Source organism: Corythoichthys intestinalis, chromosome 22, assembly GCF_030265065.1.
Source record: "Corythoichthys intestinalis isolate RoL2023-P3 chromosome 22, ASM3026506v1, whole genome shotgun sequence".
Taxonomy (NCBI): Eukaryota; Metazoa; Chordata; class Actinopteri; order Syngnathiformes; family Syngnathidae; genus Corythoichthys; species Corythoichthys intestinalis.
In genome coordinates, this window is record NC_080416.1 from 26,513,891 (window position 1) to 26,529,927 (window position 16,037).

At 39.9% G+C, this 16,037-nt stretch overlaps 1 protein-coding gene across 4 annotated transcripts in view; it reads left to right on the forward strand.

The window, feature by feature from the left end:
* LOC130910287 (splicing factor, proline- and glutamine-rich-like) overlaps positions 1-1,082 on the forward strand; it is a 41,074-nt gene extending 39,992 nt beyond the window's left edge. For 2 of the 4 annotated variants that reach the window (XM_057827438.1, XM_057827436.1), the window contains exons 11-12: positions 809-912; positions 985-1,082. The gene's annotated coding sequence lies outside the window, so the exon portion shown is untranslated. The remainder of the gene's footprint in view (positions 1-808; positions 913-984) is intronic. The other 2 variants (XM_057827439.1, XM_057827437.1) reach the window with 1 other exon arrangement.
* Positions 1,083-16,037: the final 14,955 nt, after the last annotated feature.

The following is a 16,037-nucleotide window of genomic DNA, read 5'->3' on the forward strand; positions in this document are numbered from 1 at the left end:
GACTACTTTCAGTAGTACACGACGGTGCAATGATATTAAATCATGCATTGCACAAAAGGTTCCCCTGTTGAAGCCAGTACATGTGAAAGCCCGTCTGAAGTTTGCCACGGACCGTCTGAAAAATGCATAGGGGTCATGGGAGAAAGACATGTGGTTAGTTGAGACCAAAGTAGAACCTTTGGGTGCAAACTCATTGTGTGTGGAGGAAAACGAAGGATGAGTGCAATCCCAAGAACACCATCCCCACTGTGAAGTATGGGGGTGGATGAGCAGTGAAATGTATCGTCAGATTTTGAGCCATGACCTCCTTCCCTCAGTCAGAGACTCGAAGATGAGTCGTGGCTGGATCTTCCAACATGACAATGATCCAAAAGCACACAGCCAAGCTGACCAAGGAGTGGCTGCGTAAAAAGCATATCAAGGTTCTGGAGTGGTCTAGCCAGTCTCCAGACCTCAATCCAATAGAAAATCTTCAGATAGAGCTGAAATTTTGTTTCTCAGCGACAGCCCCGAAACCTGACAAATGTAGAGAAGATTTGTGTGGAGGAATGTGCTAAAATCCCTGCTTCCATATGTAAAAACCTGGTGAAGAACTACAGAAGCGTCTGACTTCTGTATTTGCTAACAAAGGCTTTGTTTTGTTTTGTTTTGTTTCTGTAAGTGGAATTGATTGATTGAAATTTCAGACCTCTACCTATTTTAACTTGCAAAATCACAATGGGTGCAAATACTTCTGCTCCTCACTGTATATAAGTATAGATATAGATACCTAAGTGTAATATGTCTTAACTTTTCTGTTATTATCCAGAGAACATGGCCGCTGATAAAATGACTCAACAACCACAGCGTTAGTGACACCCAGGGGGGAGGCCCTGTGTCTTGGTGCTATTCCTCTCAAGAAGAGGATCAACGGTGCGTAGATGTGCTGTTATATCAAGTTATCAAAATTTAAAGGTCTTGCTAACAGAGTTTTTCCTTTTTTAGCAGAGGTACACCATCTGCTGCAACACCTGGGGCGATGACTCATCTGCATGCGCAGACTGACGCTCTTGAATTTGAAAAATAAAAAAGCTCCACGTGCATATTCAGTTGTCCCTTTCTCTCTTAAATGCTAGTAACATGACCAGGAAGCAAAACAAGTGTGTTTGATAAATGTAGCCTGCAACTGTCACACTCTTTCGAAGGGATGTGACGCGACTCACTAACTTGTCGAGTAACGTATTCTCCGAAGGAGATCCGGAAAAGAGAGAGCCAAGCAACGTGATCCGGCCGCGGTGGCCGCATTAAATGTGGCTCGGTTTCACGCTGACCCAACACCGGAACATGCGTTAGTCGCACCGCCGAGACGTGTGAAAGACTTGACCTTGAGTCATCTGATCTGCGATTAAAACCAAACACCTTGAACTAGACCCTTTCACGCGTAGATCCTTTAAACAGAATGAAGGGTTGACTATGTGCCGGCTCAAAGCATCACGGCATCCAGATTTGATGTCATTCCTAGTTGAATTTTTTGGTAAAAATACTTGACAGTGTTTTAACTTAATGACGGCCATAGATGACTTATCCGCATTTCAACTGCGGGGCATAGTTTTCCACAGAAGCTCGGTTGTCCAGAGTTCAGAGTATAAGCATCTGCATGTAAAGTGACCCTGATGAGAGGATGTACTGGCGGTGGGCTGCACCTGACCACCGGCAGTCATCCATGTTTAATAATCCTGTTGAATCATTGATGGTAGCTGCCCACACGGGCGGAGCACAACTCTCCAATCGACACTCCTTGTGGGCTGCGCAAAGGACAACATCAGTCCATGTCGGTAACAACGGACGTTCATGAGTGGCATCGCCGGAGCGCCTCCACCGCCGCCTGCCGTGTTTGGCGTGGGCATTGGTGGGCCCTGCTACCTAAGATCCACAGTGCCGGTCCGGAGGATTGAGAAGAGGATCCCACTGAGGCTTCCATCTCTCGGCGTGGCCAACAGAGCGCCTGGTGGCAGGAGGAACATAAACATGCCACGACTCAGGTATCAGGAATGTTCAACCAAATTTGAAGATGTGCAAGGTCTGGGAGAAATTATTACCGGTGCATACAGTGTGTAGTTGAACCTGTTTTTCTGTATTATGCTACTACCATGTGGCCATTATTGTTAAATACATATGACCCACCATTGAATCAGATCTGAATGTGACCAGAGTCCTGCAGTGTGACCGACATCGACCCAACTTGTCATTTTTGCTGTGTTAACAAAAGGCAAGATGAACCCATGACTGGAATTACAGTGTGATTGTTTTCACCCCGACCGATAGCATCGCTACCCCTAGGGGATTGGCGCTACGCCCAATGGCAGATAAACCTCTGGGCTGGAAGTTGATATGTGCCGACTGCGGCACCCTGTGGTGCAGCCGCACAATAGAAAGGCCCTCCAGCTGAGAATTTGATGGGTTTAAGGCAGAGGTGGTTAAAGTAGACAAAAATTATACTCAAGAGTAGTATTACTTCTAAATAATATTGCTCAAAAGTAGAGATGCTGCTTGATCGGGTCCGATCACGTCATTATCAAAGTATCGGGGAAAAAATCGGACATGCCTTTTTAAATTTTTTTTTTTTTAAATCGTTTTCTAATTGTATTTAATGTAACAGACATAATGTGTTACTCTTCCAGAGTCTTTAGTTTAAGCTTAAGGTAGGGTTATCAAATTTATCGCATTAACGGCGAGAATATTTTTTACATTTATCACGTTACAATATTCAACGCAATTAACGCATGCGCTGCACGACCCACTCACGCATTGTCGCGTTCAATCTATAATGGCGCCGTTTTACCCATACATGTATATAGACCCTACCCACGTGACGTCACAACTCCTTCCTCCTGACTGGTGCCGCCCAATTGTCCGTCAACACATCATGTTTCCCTGTTACGGCTACGTACATTCCTCCTATTTACGACGTGTTTTTCTGCTCGTTAACATTAATAATCAAAATGGTGAAGGCGTGTGTGGCGGTCGGTTGCAATAACAGAGAAGATAGACGGAGAAGACTGAGAGATTTGAAGTTCTACCGGATTCCGAGAGACCCGGAGAGAAGAGCGCGAGATGGGCTGCTGCAATTCGACGAGAAAACTGGGCTCCAAACGATTACCACAGATTATGTAGTAGTCATTTTATATCTGGTAAGATGCATTTAATATATATTTAGAGGGTTTTGGGCTGACAACCACAATTAAGATCATTGCTAGGCTAATCGCCGACAACATACGCGTATGTATGTAGTGAGAGTGCTATCGCTAAACCATATAAACATTAAAAGCCCTAACTCCATTGACAAACGACATGAAATACATTAGACTTGACAGTGGATGTTAGCAATAACAAAAGATTTTGAATTGAAAATTTCGTAACTCACCTTTCCAAGCACAAGATAGATTCCTGCCGAATTTTCGTGGACGAGGACCTGTTTCACCCAACCAGCAACGAAGTATTTATAAGCCTCCAAGCTCTTAAAAGTTTTTCAAACTTTCGTGAGAATAGGCTGATTTTGTGTGGACAAGATAGTTGTACAGTTCAGGGTAGCTAGCAGATGTCAGGCAAATCCGGCGGAGACAGCGGGTTGAAAAACATCGATTTAGGCATCAAATATGGATCTGGCCAATGGATAAACTGAAGCTTTTCCACATAACGCCTTTTATGCAACGCATCAAGTGAGTTTACGGCATCCGAAAGCACCGGGTCTTCCATGAAATGCATTATAAATTGCTCGATCAATTGAGACCATTGATAACACAGACACAAAATGACGGACAAGTGGGCGGAACCATACAGCGAGCACGAGATTTTGTGACGTTGGTGGGTAGGGTCTATAGAGCTAAAAGGCAGCGTAAGATGAGTAGAGTGAATTTTGGCAGCCTTTGGCGCCATTTTTTAAATGGCTAAAGCCTTACAATCCCTCTCCCTATGATTAGAAATATCGTGGCAAGGAATGTGGGGAAGAAAAGTTGTAGTTGATCATTTTCTTAACACCCTATGTTATTTCCCAACGCAGAGAAGATATATCAATTGGTGCCACTATGCACAATCATGGTTGCACTTCCCATCATGCATCTGGGCAGAACAGTTAAATGGCTACAGTATCACTTACTGAAAGCTCAACAAATACACTAGATTGCAATATTTAGTCACAATATACAAAGTCACATTTATCCTTTAAGAATTACAAGTCTTTCGATCCGTGGATCTCTCTCACAGAAAGAATGTTAATAATGTAAATGCCATCTTGAGGATTTATTGTCATAAACAAATACAGTACTTATGCACTGTATGTTGAATGTATATATTCGTCTGAGTTTTATTCATTTTTTTCTCAATGCATTGCCAAAATGTATTTGATCGGGAAAAATTTTCGGGAATGATTGGAATTGAATCGGGATCCAAAAAAAAGCAATCGGATCGGGAAATATCGGGATCGGCAGATACTCAAACTAAAACGATCGGGATCGGATCGGGAGCAAAAAAACAACCCTACTCAAAAGTAGTCATCCAAAAATTTACTCAAGTAGAAGTAAATTATTCGTTGAAAAGAATATTCAATGAGAAACATTGTAACTGCTTACAATGTGATTTTTTTTCTCAGCACAGCTTCATCTATCTTAACTGTTTTTATTGTACTGATGAGAAATATGAAACTTCATCCACCCAGAGACCATGAGTTCCCTCTAGTGGAGAAAAAAAAACGGTATAATGGAGTGATGTGGTTATTGTTGATGTCTCATTGGTGAAACTAAGGCAGCCACTGTCTGCATTTCTGACAAGTCAGTAAGCAGATGAAAGAATTTCTTCACAAATCTACTCAAGTAAAGGTAAAAAGTACTGTGTGGTAAAACTACTCTAAGAAGTACATTTTTCTCAAAGCTACTCAAGTAAATGTAATGGAATAAATAACGCGTTACTACTACCCATCTCTAATTTAAGGTTTTCAATATTCTTTTTGAAGGGATTTTACCATTCATGTTTTGATAACTTTATATTATATCAATAAATATTAATAACTGTAGGGCAAGTGACCTACAGTGTATTACAAAAGTGAGTACACCCCTCGCATTTCTGCAGATATTTAAGAAGATCTTTTAATGGGACAAAACTGACAAAATGACACTATGACACAATGAAAAGTAGTCTGTGAGCAGCTTGTATAATAGAGTTAATTTATTCACCCCCCCCCCCACACACACACACACACAAAAAAACATCAAAATATAGCCATTAATATCTAAACCCCTGGCAACATAAGTGAGTACACCGCAGGAGAACTACGTACATCCCTAAATTTCCAAATTGAGTACTGCTTGTCATTTTCCCTCCAAAATATCATGTGACCCGTAACAGGAGTGCTGTCAGCATTGCTGCAGAGATTGAAGAGGTTTGTGTGTGGGGGGGGTCATTCCCACCACCATGCTTGACTGCAGGCATGACACACTTATCTTTGTACTCCTCACCTGGTCGCCGCTATACATGCACGAGACCATTGGAACCAAACAAATTAATCTTCGTCTCATCAGACCATAGGAAATGGTTCCAGTAATCCATGTGCTTTGTTGACATGTCTTCAGCAAACTGTTTGCGGGCTTTTTTGTGTACCGTCTTCAGAAGAGGCTTCCTCCTGGGGTGACAGCCATGCTCACCAATTTGATGTAGAGTACGGTACTAAATGGCTGACCCCCTCACCTCTTTAATCTCTGCAGCAATGCTGACAGCACTCCTGTAATTAGTCACATGACATTTTGGAGGGAAAATGACAAGCAGTACTCAATTTGGACATTTAGGGATGTACGTATTTACTAAGGGGTGTACTCACTTTTGTTGCCAGGTGTTTAGATATTAATGGCTATATTTTGAGGGGAAAATAAATGAACTCTATTATAGAAGCTGCACACAGACTACTTTTCATTGTGTCAAAGTGCCATTTTGTCAGTGTTGTCCCATGAAAAGTTATACTTAAATATCTGCAGAAATGCGAGGGGTGTACTCACTTTTGTGATACACTGTATTTATGGTAAAAAAATTAATTTAAAAAAACCTGTCCAGATACGGGGACATCACATTTTGTCAATGTAATTGGACAACAAGTATCTTCTTATTACACATTATGTAGTTTGATGAATTTAGAAATTAAAGATAAAAAAGCAAAAACAGAAAACCCCTCCCCCCAGTAATATTCTCAAATAATAAATTGCATCAATACATTTTTAAAAAAAAACTTTTTGTATTAATGATAAACATTTCAAATAAATGGAGAATAATTGGTTTTTATTTAAGTTATTTTTAAATAATACTGTTTCGTCCTGCTTTTTATGTAAAGTTGTTTTCATAAATAATACGTTTTTTTTTTTTTTTTCATCTTAACTCATTGTTTGCCATTGACAACGATTTATGTCCAATTCATTTAAACTGGCTGTGAATGGTTTCAGTGCCATTGACAGTGCCAGAAGTGCAATACATTTTGACTGGGAGGGCTGGCAGTCCTACCCAGTCAAAGTTAATTGGGCATCTAGTGCCATCAATGTGTGTTCAATATGTGAGGAGCAGAAGTATTTGCTCCCCTTGGTATTTTGTATGTTCACCCACTTAGAAAATAGGTAGAGGTCTGACATTGCAATCATAGATGCATTTCCAATCATAGAGACATCAGAAATCACATTGTATGATTTAAAAAAAAAAAAAAAAAAAAAAGTTATTTGTAATTTACTGGGGTTTACAGGTATTTGTACTCCTGAGAATCAGCAATAATTATGACGCTCAAAGAGTTGTCAGTCTAACTTATATAAAAGTACACCTTTACCCCATGAATAACCACCCACTCACCAGTCAGTCATAATCCAACTTCTACCATGCATGGGATAGACCAGAGAGCTTTTGAAAGACACCAGAGAAAAAATTGTAGTGCTGCAGCTATCGAATATTTTAGTAGTCGAGTATTCGACTGAAAATTTTATCGATTAATCGAGTAATCGGATAAAACATTTTTTAGGTAAAGAGCAATTATAAATATACATGAGAAAACAAGACATTTCACCTAAGATTGAACTGAAGATTTTCAGACAATCAATGTCTTTATTTTCGCTGTACATTGTTGAAAACAGCCAACAATTGCATCTCAGACGTGACTAAAAAAAAATAATTCACAGCTTTCACTCCAAAAACTTCCAGATCTTCTAAAAAAAAAAAAAAAAAAATTTTTTTTTAAATCATATTTCTTACCAAAAAATGTCATTTCGCTTACATACATCACTTTTAAAGTTAGGTGTTTTCCCCACGTGTTTCAGTTGAATTTCCATTTGTGTCAAGCTATTTTTAAGTTCTAGTTAAGTTTTAAGTTAGTCTAAATTGTAAGCCCTGATAGGATTTTGAGTTTTTGCAGTGTTCAAAGTAGGGCTGCAGCTATCGATTATTTTAGTAGTCGATTAATCGATGAATTACTTAGTTCGAATAATCAAGAAATCGGATTAGGAACATAAAAAATGAAAATACCTGCGCTGAGCCTCAAACGGTATAAAAAAATTAATCCGGCAAAAGTCCGCTAACTTAAATGCTATAAAATGCTAACTTTTTTTTTAAACCATGCTCTTAACAAATGGTTCAAACACATATGCCCACAAAAAACAGTTAAATATACCTATAAACTAAATTAGAAATGCATTAAAAAAAAAAAAAACATTAGCTCAAACAAAAACTTAGCTTATGTTGGTCTAAACAGAGAGCAGCTGGATTCAGCCATGTGAAATGAGGCACACTAGAGGGCAGTGTATCCACCCAAATCAATACAACTAAATGTTAACACTTTCAAAACAAACCATTACAATGCCACTTCAATTAAACGAATACTCGAAGCAGCAAATTTAATTTGAATCTTTTTTTTTCTAATCGAATACTCGAGTTAATCGATTAATCGTTGCAGCACTAAAAAATTGTGTGCTCCACAAGCTGGAAAAGGTTATGGGGCAATTGGAAAGTAGCTTGGTGAGGATAAATCAGCAGTTGCAGCAATTGTTAGAAAATGGAAAAGGCTAAACATGACTGATAACCTACCTTGGACTGGGGCTTAATTTAAAATCTCCTCGTGGGGCATCGCTCATGATGAGGCTCGGCCTAGAACTACACGGCAGGAGCTCAATACACAGTTTCAAAGGTTGTCAGTAGAACACGACGGTGCAATGGTTTAAAATCATGCATTGATCAGAAGGTTCCCCTGTTGAAGCCAGTACATGTGACGGCCCGTCTGAAATTTGCCAGGGACCATCTGAATGATGCTGAGGGGTCATGGGAGAAAGCCATGTGAGACGAGACCAAAATAGAACTTTTTGGTGCAAACTTTACTCATCGTGTAAGGAGGAAAAAGAAGGATGAGTACAATGCCAAGAACACCATCCCCACTGTGAAATATGGGGGTGGAAACCATGCTTTTCGGCAAAGGGGACAGGACGACTCTACTGCATAAAGCAGAGGCTGAATGGTGAAATGTATCATCAGATTTTGAGCCACAACCGCCTTCCCTCAGTCAGCGACTTGAAGATGAGTTGTGGCTGGATCTTCCAACATGAGAATGATCCGAAGCACACAGCCAAGCTGACCAAGGAGTGGCTGCGTAAAAAACATATCAAGGTTCTGGATTTGCTTAGCCAGTCTAAAGACCTCAATCCAATATAAAATCTTTGGATGGATCTGAAACTTAGTGTTTCTCAACAACAGCCCAGGAACCTTACGGATCTAGAGAAGAGATGTGTGGAGGAATGGGCCAAAAATCCCTGTTTCCATATGTGAAAACCTGAAGAACCACAGAAAGCGTCTGTAATTGCAAACAAAGGCTTCTGCACTGAATATTAGCACTGGTTTTCTCAGGGGTACAAATACTTAAGAACCCCAGTAAATTACAAATTAATTATTAAAAAATTATCCAATGTGAGTTCCTGATTTTTTTTATGATTGTTTCTAGTGGAAATGCATCTATGATTGAAATTTCAGACCTTTACCTATTTTTAAAGACCAAATGTGAAGTAATTTCATAACATGCCAAATAGGGTCACAATTAAAGTAATCAAACATTGTCCAACAAATAAAGCATGAAAAAATAATTTATATGTTGTATATTTGACAAAATAATCGCGTTTCCGAAGTTCGAATCTGAAAGGGGACGAACCCGGAAGTGATACGTCACACCAAGAACAGCGATGGCAGCGCTCCTTGCATACGGCCGCCATACAAAGCCCTTCAAACAATGATTCAAACAGCGATATAAGCGATAGATCGAGCGCAAGGGAGGAAGAAGAGGAGGTTGGAATTTTATGTTGGACCTAACATGTATTAGCCAGACGCTAATCAGGATGCAAACAATGTGCCTAGACTACCTGACATGGAAAGGATACAAGACCCATCGAGATTACAAGATTGGTAAGATATAGGCTGTTATTATTTTCATGATTTGAAGATGCAGACATTTGCACATAATTTTATGTTTTTGTCTATCTGATGACATTGTTAAAAAAGATAATAATCAGACTTCATGTTCATTTTGGCAGATCCGGCAGCCAGGGCCGGCCCAGCCTATACTCAGACTATGCAGCTGCTTAGGGCCCCTGACCACTAGGGGGCCCCCAATCTGGCAATTGTTTAATTTATATTTTATTTTGTTTACTACAGTTTGCTTTATTTGACTTTTGTGAGTTTTGATACTTGATTACAACCTTAAAAAAATAAAAGTTCTTCCTTAACTTCTTTCTTTCCTCTTTTAGAAAAAAGATTTGGCGCTATCTACTCTAAGTACTGACAATCATTTGGGGTGAGAAGTTTGAAGTAAGCAGTGCAACAAAATTTGATTAATATACAAAATATGGACGTACTGTATGTATGGGTTTCACAGTACACTGTGACGAAATGGTGGGCCAAAAATATGGGCCCCTTTGCATTATTTTGCTTAGGGCCCCCAAATGACCTGGGCCAGCCCTGCCGGCAGCTCTCTTGCATATAGAATAATAATATAAAAACGTTGGGGGGAAAGAAGGAGATGAGTCGTTGATGGCTTTCTCCACCTTATTGTGGCAACAATAAGAAAACAAAATAATAGCGGACTGCCGCCACATTCGACCGTGAAGTTTTGCTTCTCGCTGATCTCCTCCTCACCTCCTACTACTCCAGCGTCTCTTAAACGGATCGTGCATAGTGTCTTGTTATGAGCTTTTTGTTTACAAATGTATCGAACACACGACGTGCTGACAACTTTGTTTCTTTATTAACACATGGAGATAACAGTACGAACACAGCTTGGGGCTCTCGGCAGGCTGTGCGGAGCAATAGATAGAGCCTGTGCTTCTCTATCACGCTCCTGTGTCACGTGACCAAAACAAGAGTAATATTGCGTGCACTTCAGGGTACCTCGGAAAACATATCACTATATTACACGCAGTTACGACATTACAGTATAAAATAAAATAATAATGGTGCACTGAGAAGCTGGACCAACAAATCACACTCCTGACATTGAAAAAAGAAAAAACTTGAAATTTGCGGCATCTTGGGAGCAAGCAGCCAGGATCAAACGGTATTTCAACATGCCAAAAAGAAAGTTGCATTTACTGTCTTTTTCAAAAAGAAGGAAGATGGTTCAAAACGAGTCAGAATAGCACATAGAAAAGAAAGAAAAAAAGGAAAGTCCCAGAGCATGGCAAGTGGGCATTTGCGTTTTGTTTTCAGCACCATTTTCTGCATAATGTAATGTCCGTAACTGTGTGCGGGTCCGTGAAGGGGCCATCGGACAGCAGAGTGGTGACGTAGAGGGAAGTGAGGAGAGCGAAGTTGGCGGTCGCATGTTGCAGCAGTCCGCTGTTATTTTTGTTATTTAACTGTTGCCAAAATAAAGTGAAGGAAGCCATCATTCACTCCTCTCCTTTCTATTTCCCTATTCGGGCTATTACAATATGTTCCGGGACCTGTCCACATGCCGTCATCCCTGCACTGTCATATGTAGTTTGCGTTCCGGCACCTTATGATTTACAAATTAAGCACTGTTCCACAGCAGTTGGCAGCTCTGCTTTGACAAAGTCATCAGTCATCTATTCAAAAATCACACTTTTTTTTGCAAATCCTTGATCATAAGCAGACGGGTTGAGGAAGCAGGCATCTTTGAAGTCCTTGTAGCAGAGAACACGACTCGATGATAGCGTTTACGTGCCCTGCTATCCTTCAGCCACTCATACAACTTTTCTTTAGATTGAGAACAATACATCGCCACACACCGCCATGGCATCTTACTGAGAAGCAGTGCAACGATACTACAGTGCCTTGCAAAAGTATTCGGCCCCCTTGAATCTTGCAACCTTTCACCACATTTCAGGCTTCAAACATAAAGATATGAAATTTATTTTTTTTGTCAAGAATCAACAACAAGTGGGACACAATCGTGAAGTGGAACAACATTTATTGGATAATTTAAACTTTTTTAACAAATAAAAAACTGAAAAGTGGGGCGTGCAATATTATTCGGCCCTTTTACTTTCAGTGCAGCAAACTCACTCCAGAAGTTCAGTGAGGATCTCTGAATGATCCAATGTTGTCCTAAATGACCGATGATGATAAATAGAATCCCCCTGTGTGTAATCAAGTCTCCGTATAAATGCACCTGCTCTGTGATAGTCTCAGGGTTCTGTTTAAAGTGCAGAGAGCATTATGAAAACCAAGGAAAACACCAGGCAGGTCCGAGATACTGTTGTGGAGAAGTTTAAAGCCGGATTTGGATACAAAAAGATTTCCCAAGCTTTAAACATCTCAAGGAGCACTGTGCAAGCCATCATATTGAAATGGAAGGAGCATCAGACCACTGCAAATCTACCAAGACCCGGCCGTCCTTCCGAACTTTCTTCTCAAACAAGGAGAAAACTGATCAGAGATGCAGCCAAGAGGCCCATGATCACTCTGGATGAACTGCAGAGATCTACAGCTGAGGTGGGAGAGTCTTTCCATAGGACAACAATCAGTCGTACACTGCACAAATCTGGCCTTTATGGAAGAGTGGCAAGAAGAAAGCCATTTCTCAAAGATATCCATAAAAAGTCTCGTTTAAAGTTTGCCACGAGCCACCTGGGAGACACACCAAACATGTGGAAGAAGGTGCTCTGGTCAGATGAAACCAAAATTGAACTTTTTGGCCACAATGCAAAACGATGTGTTTGGCGTAAAAGCAACACAGCTCATCACCCTGAACACACCATCCCCACTGTCAAGCATGGTGGTGGCAGCATCATGATTTGGGCCTGCTTTTCTTCAGCAGGGACAGGGAAGATGGTTAAAATTGACGGGAAGATGGATGCAGCCAAATACAGGAACATTCTGGAAGAAAACCTGTTGGTATCTGCACAAGACCTGAGACTGGGACGGAGATTTATCTTCCAACAGGACAATGATCCAAAACATAAAGCCAAATCTACAATGGAATGGTTCAAAAATAAACGTATCCAGGTGTTAGAATGGCCAAGTCAAAGTCCAGACCTGAATCCAATCGAGAATCTGTGGAAAGAGCTGAAGACTGCTGTTCACAAACATTCTCCATCCAACCTCACTGAGCTCGAGCTGTTTAGCAAGGAAGAATGGGCAAGAATGTCAGTCTCTCGATGTGCAAAACTGATAGAAACATACCCCAAGCGACTTGCAGCTGTAATTGGAGCAAAAGGTGGCGCTACAAAGTATTAACGCAAGGGGGCCGAATAATATTGCACGCCCCACTTTTCAGTTTTTTATTTGTTAAAAAAGTTTAAATTATCCAATAAATTTTGTTCCACTTCACGATTGTGTCCCACTTGTTGTTGATTCTTGACAAAAAATTAAAATTTTATATCTTTATGTTTGAAGCCTGAAATGTGGCGAAAGGTTGTAAGGTTCAAGGGGGCCGAATATTTTTGCAAGGCACTGTATGTGTATGGCGGACTTCCCTCGCAGTTCTCGGTGTGACGTAATTTCCGAAGATTTCCGAAGATTGTCGAAGAAAAGCATTTTCGTTGTCAAGGGCGTTGCTATGGGTTAAACAAAGAATCTGGAAGGTTTGTGTTACAAAAAATAACGAAAATATGCTTATAATTGTTTAGCCATTGATATTATTCAAAAACATGGTTGGCCAACCTTACTTCACATTTGGCCTTTAAGTGGGTGAACTTACAAAATCACAAGGCGTGCAAATACTTCTGCTCCTCACTGAAAATGATCTACTACCAAGTGCCACAACACATACTTATATATCTTTTTCCAAGTTAATACAGTAGCACAGAGCTTAAAACATGATCAATAGAGCGGTCCCTAGCCAATCACAGTATAAAATGGACTGAAAAACAATAAGTTAGTAGATGAGATGCAAAACCTGAATTGCAAAACATTTAAGTGTCAATTTTGTGTGTCTGCAGTCTCAGTGAGCCTTCTCTTCATCACACAAAGGAATACAACTCATTGGAGTCCTGCTGCTGCATCCGCCCATCTCCTCCAACTTACAAACCGCAGCAATTCCCAGCAACCCCTCATTCCTACACCGACCTCCGCACTTTCAAGCCCACCTACATTCACTTGTCCCAGGCTACACGGCTCACCACCAAACCCCGTCCCGCCAGGCCGCGCTCGCACACGTTTACCACTGTCAGAGACCTGGGACCTTTTGGGCCTCCGTTGTCCGTCATCGGTAAACCTTGCGTGCTGAACTGCAACCAGCGTCCCGCCACGGGTCCTTCGCGTCCTCAGCTTCACGTGTTCCTACCAACAGAGGCAGAAGAGGAAACAGACGCCAAGTCTGTGGATGATGTTTTAATGGATGAGTTGGACGTTAAAATAGCCTCACTGAGGCTGCGGCAGAATGATGCCGATTGTAACTTAATTTCTTGACTATTATGAAATAATGGGTTATTTTCCAATATTGTTCTACTTCATGTCACAACGCGAGGGCGTAGATTTGCATAGGGACGGAAGGGACACAACACTTCCAACTTTTCAGGATGCTCAAATTGTCCCCCCAATTTTTAAGCAACCGTATTGCATTATATAATGACTTCAGTTATATAGGTAATTTAGATTGTCTTCTGATATCTTGTAAAATGTAATTGACCCTACCATTATTAAATGAATTATTTTCATTATGTTCAGACTTACATTTACCCTCGTTCACTTGCTGAATGTGCCAGTCGATTTTTTTTTTCCTCAAAGGCACGTGTGATTGGCTGATGACTTGACCCCATCCTCCCCACATACACACGCATTCACAGCCCCGACGGAAATACTGTACAACATGCCGCCTCCTCCACCCCATTCTAAGACGAGGAATATTAGAAGTTTTTTTCCGCCAGCAGCCACTGTAAGTAATGTAAAAAGACGTCAATGTTGTGGAGGTGGGGAACACCCCACTAATTTTGCTACTGAAAGTCCAACCTGCATCAGAGTTAGCATAACACTAATCTTAGTTAAATTTTTCTTTTATCACATACAAACGTTTTCGTCTGATGAAGGCGAAAGTACACACCGAAAAATGTCAGGTCAATAAAACAAAACAAAACATTTGTCTGTGATAAAGAAAAATGAACTAATCTAAAAGTGTAGACAAAATGAATTTGCTATAACATTAATTGGTGTGAATTTCTCGAACTCGAGTAGGAACCTGCCAAGAGAGATGTTGAGAGGTCTTGTATGTGTTTTCCACCTTTAACAATAATCAAACTGTGAGAAATGTAGTAAACCATGGTTTGATAAGTGAAAATATCTCCCTCATTGCTTCAAGTAAATTTTATTCACTTTTCTTGCAATAAGAAAAATAGCTAGCTGAAAATAATCTTAACAAATTTATTTGAAGCAAAACGTTAGTATATTAAAAAAAGAAAAAACTTGATTAACTTTTAGATGTATGGTCTTGATAAGAACAAATATTTACCTGAAGTAAGTGGAATAATCTGACCCATTAATCTGTTAACTCTGCTTTAACACTCAAAACAAGATGTAGAAAATTATTTGACTAGGTTTGAGAAAAATGATCAGATTACGACATTATCAATTTGCAGTGTGAATGTCAATACAGATTTATTTTGTATTGATCATTTAGCCTATAAACTATTAGGCTAAATGATCAATGTAAAATAAAGCTGTTGTCTAAATTGATCAACACTTTCATGTGTATTGGTTCAGGTGATACACCATTCGATTCAAACCTTTGTTTTAAAAATCTGCTAAAGAAACATTTTAAAAACTTCCAGAATAAAAGTCTCGATTTTATTAGCAAATTTAAATTACAGTATTTGAACATAAACCACATTAATATACACAATAAATGCAAACCTGTTCATAATCTCTTGACTATCCAGGAATGCAAAAAAAATAAACATTTGTCTTAAGACCACTCAACATTGTCTGTCTAAATAGATTAATTAAATATAACTGGAAAAAAACATCTTAATCAGGGAATAACAAAAATAAATAAAAATGGAGCCTTCCTTCAGGTAAAACACGACTGCTGTTGTCCACAACCACAGCCAAACGCAACAAAAAATGAAAGCTCCTTTGGCCTGCTTTAAGACCACATAAATAAAATAAAAATAAAAAATGGGGAGTAGGGGATAAACTTCGGTTCATTACATTTCTCACAGCTTAGTTAACATTAACAGTAGAAAACATACAGGAGGACACTTCTCTCTAAGCAGCTTCCTACTTGAGTTTTCCCAGTTAGGATGTTAACATTTTAATGATATGCTAACTCTGATGCAGTGGTACTCTTTCAGGCTACGTCTACACTAAAACGGATTATAAGACGGTGTTTTTTTGCATTGAAATAAGACTGAAAAAGTGGGGGTCGTCTTATATTCGTGGTCTAGACATTATACCCATTCACGACGCTAGATGGCGCCAGATATTGAAGCCATGTTCTGTCATGACAGATTTCAGCTACTCTCAAGTTTAACCAGTTTGCATTATTTTATTGCAATATTTTTCCGTATTCAGATTTGTTTCAAGACTACAGTTACAGTTAGACTTCGCTT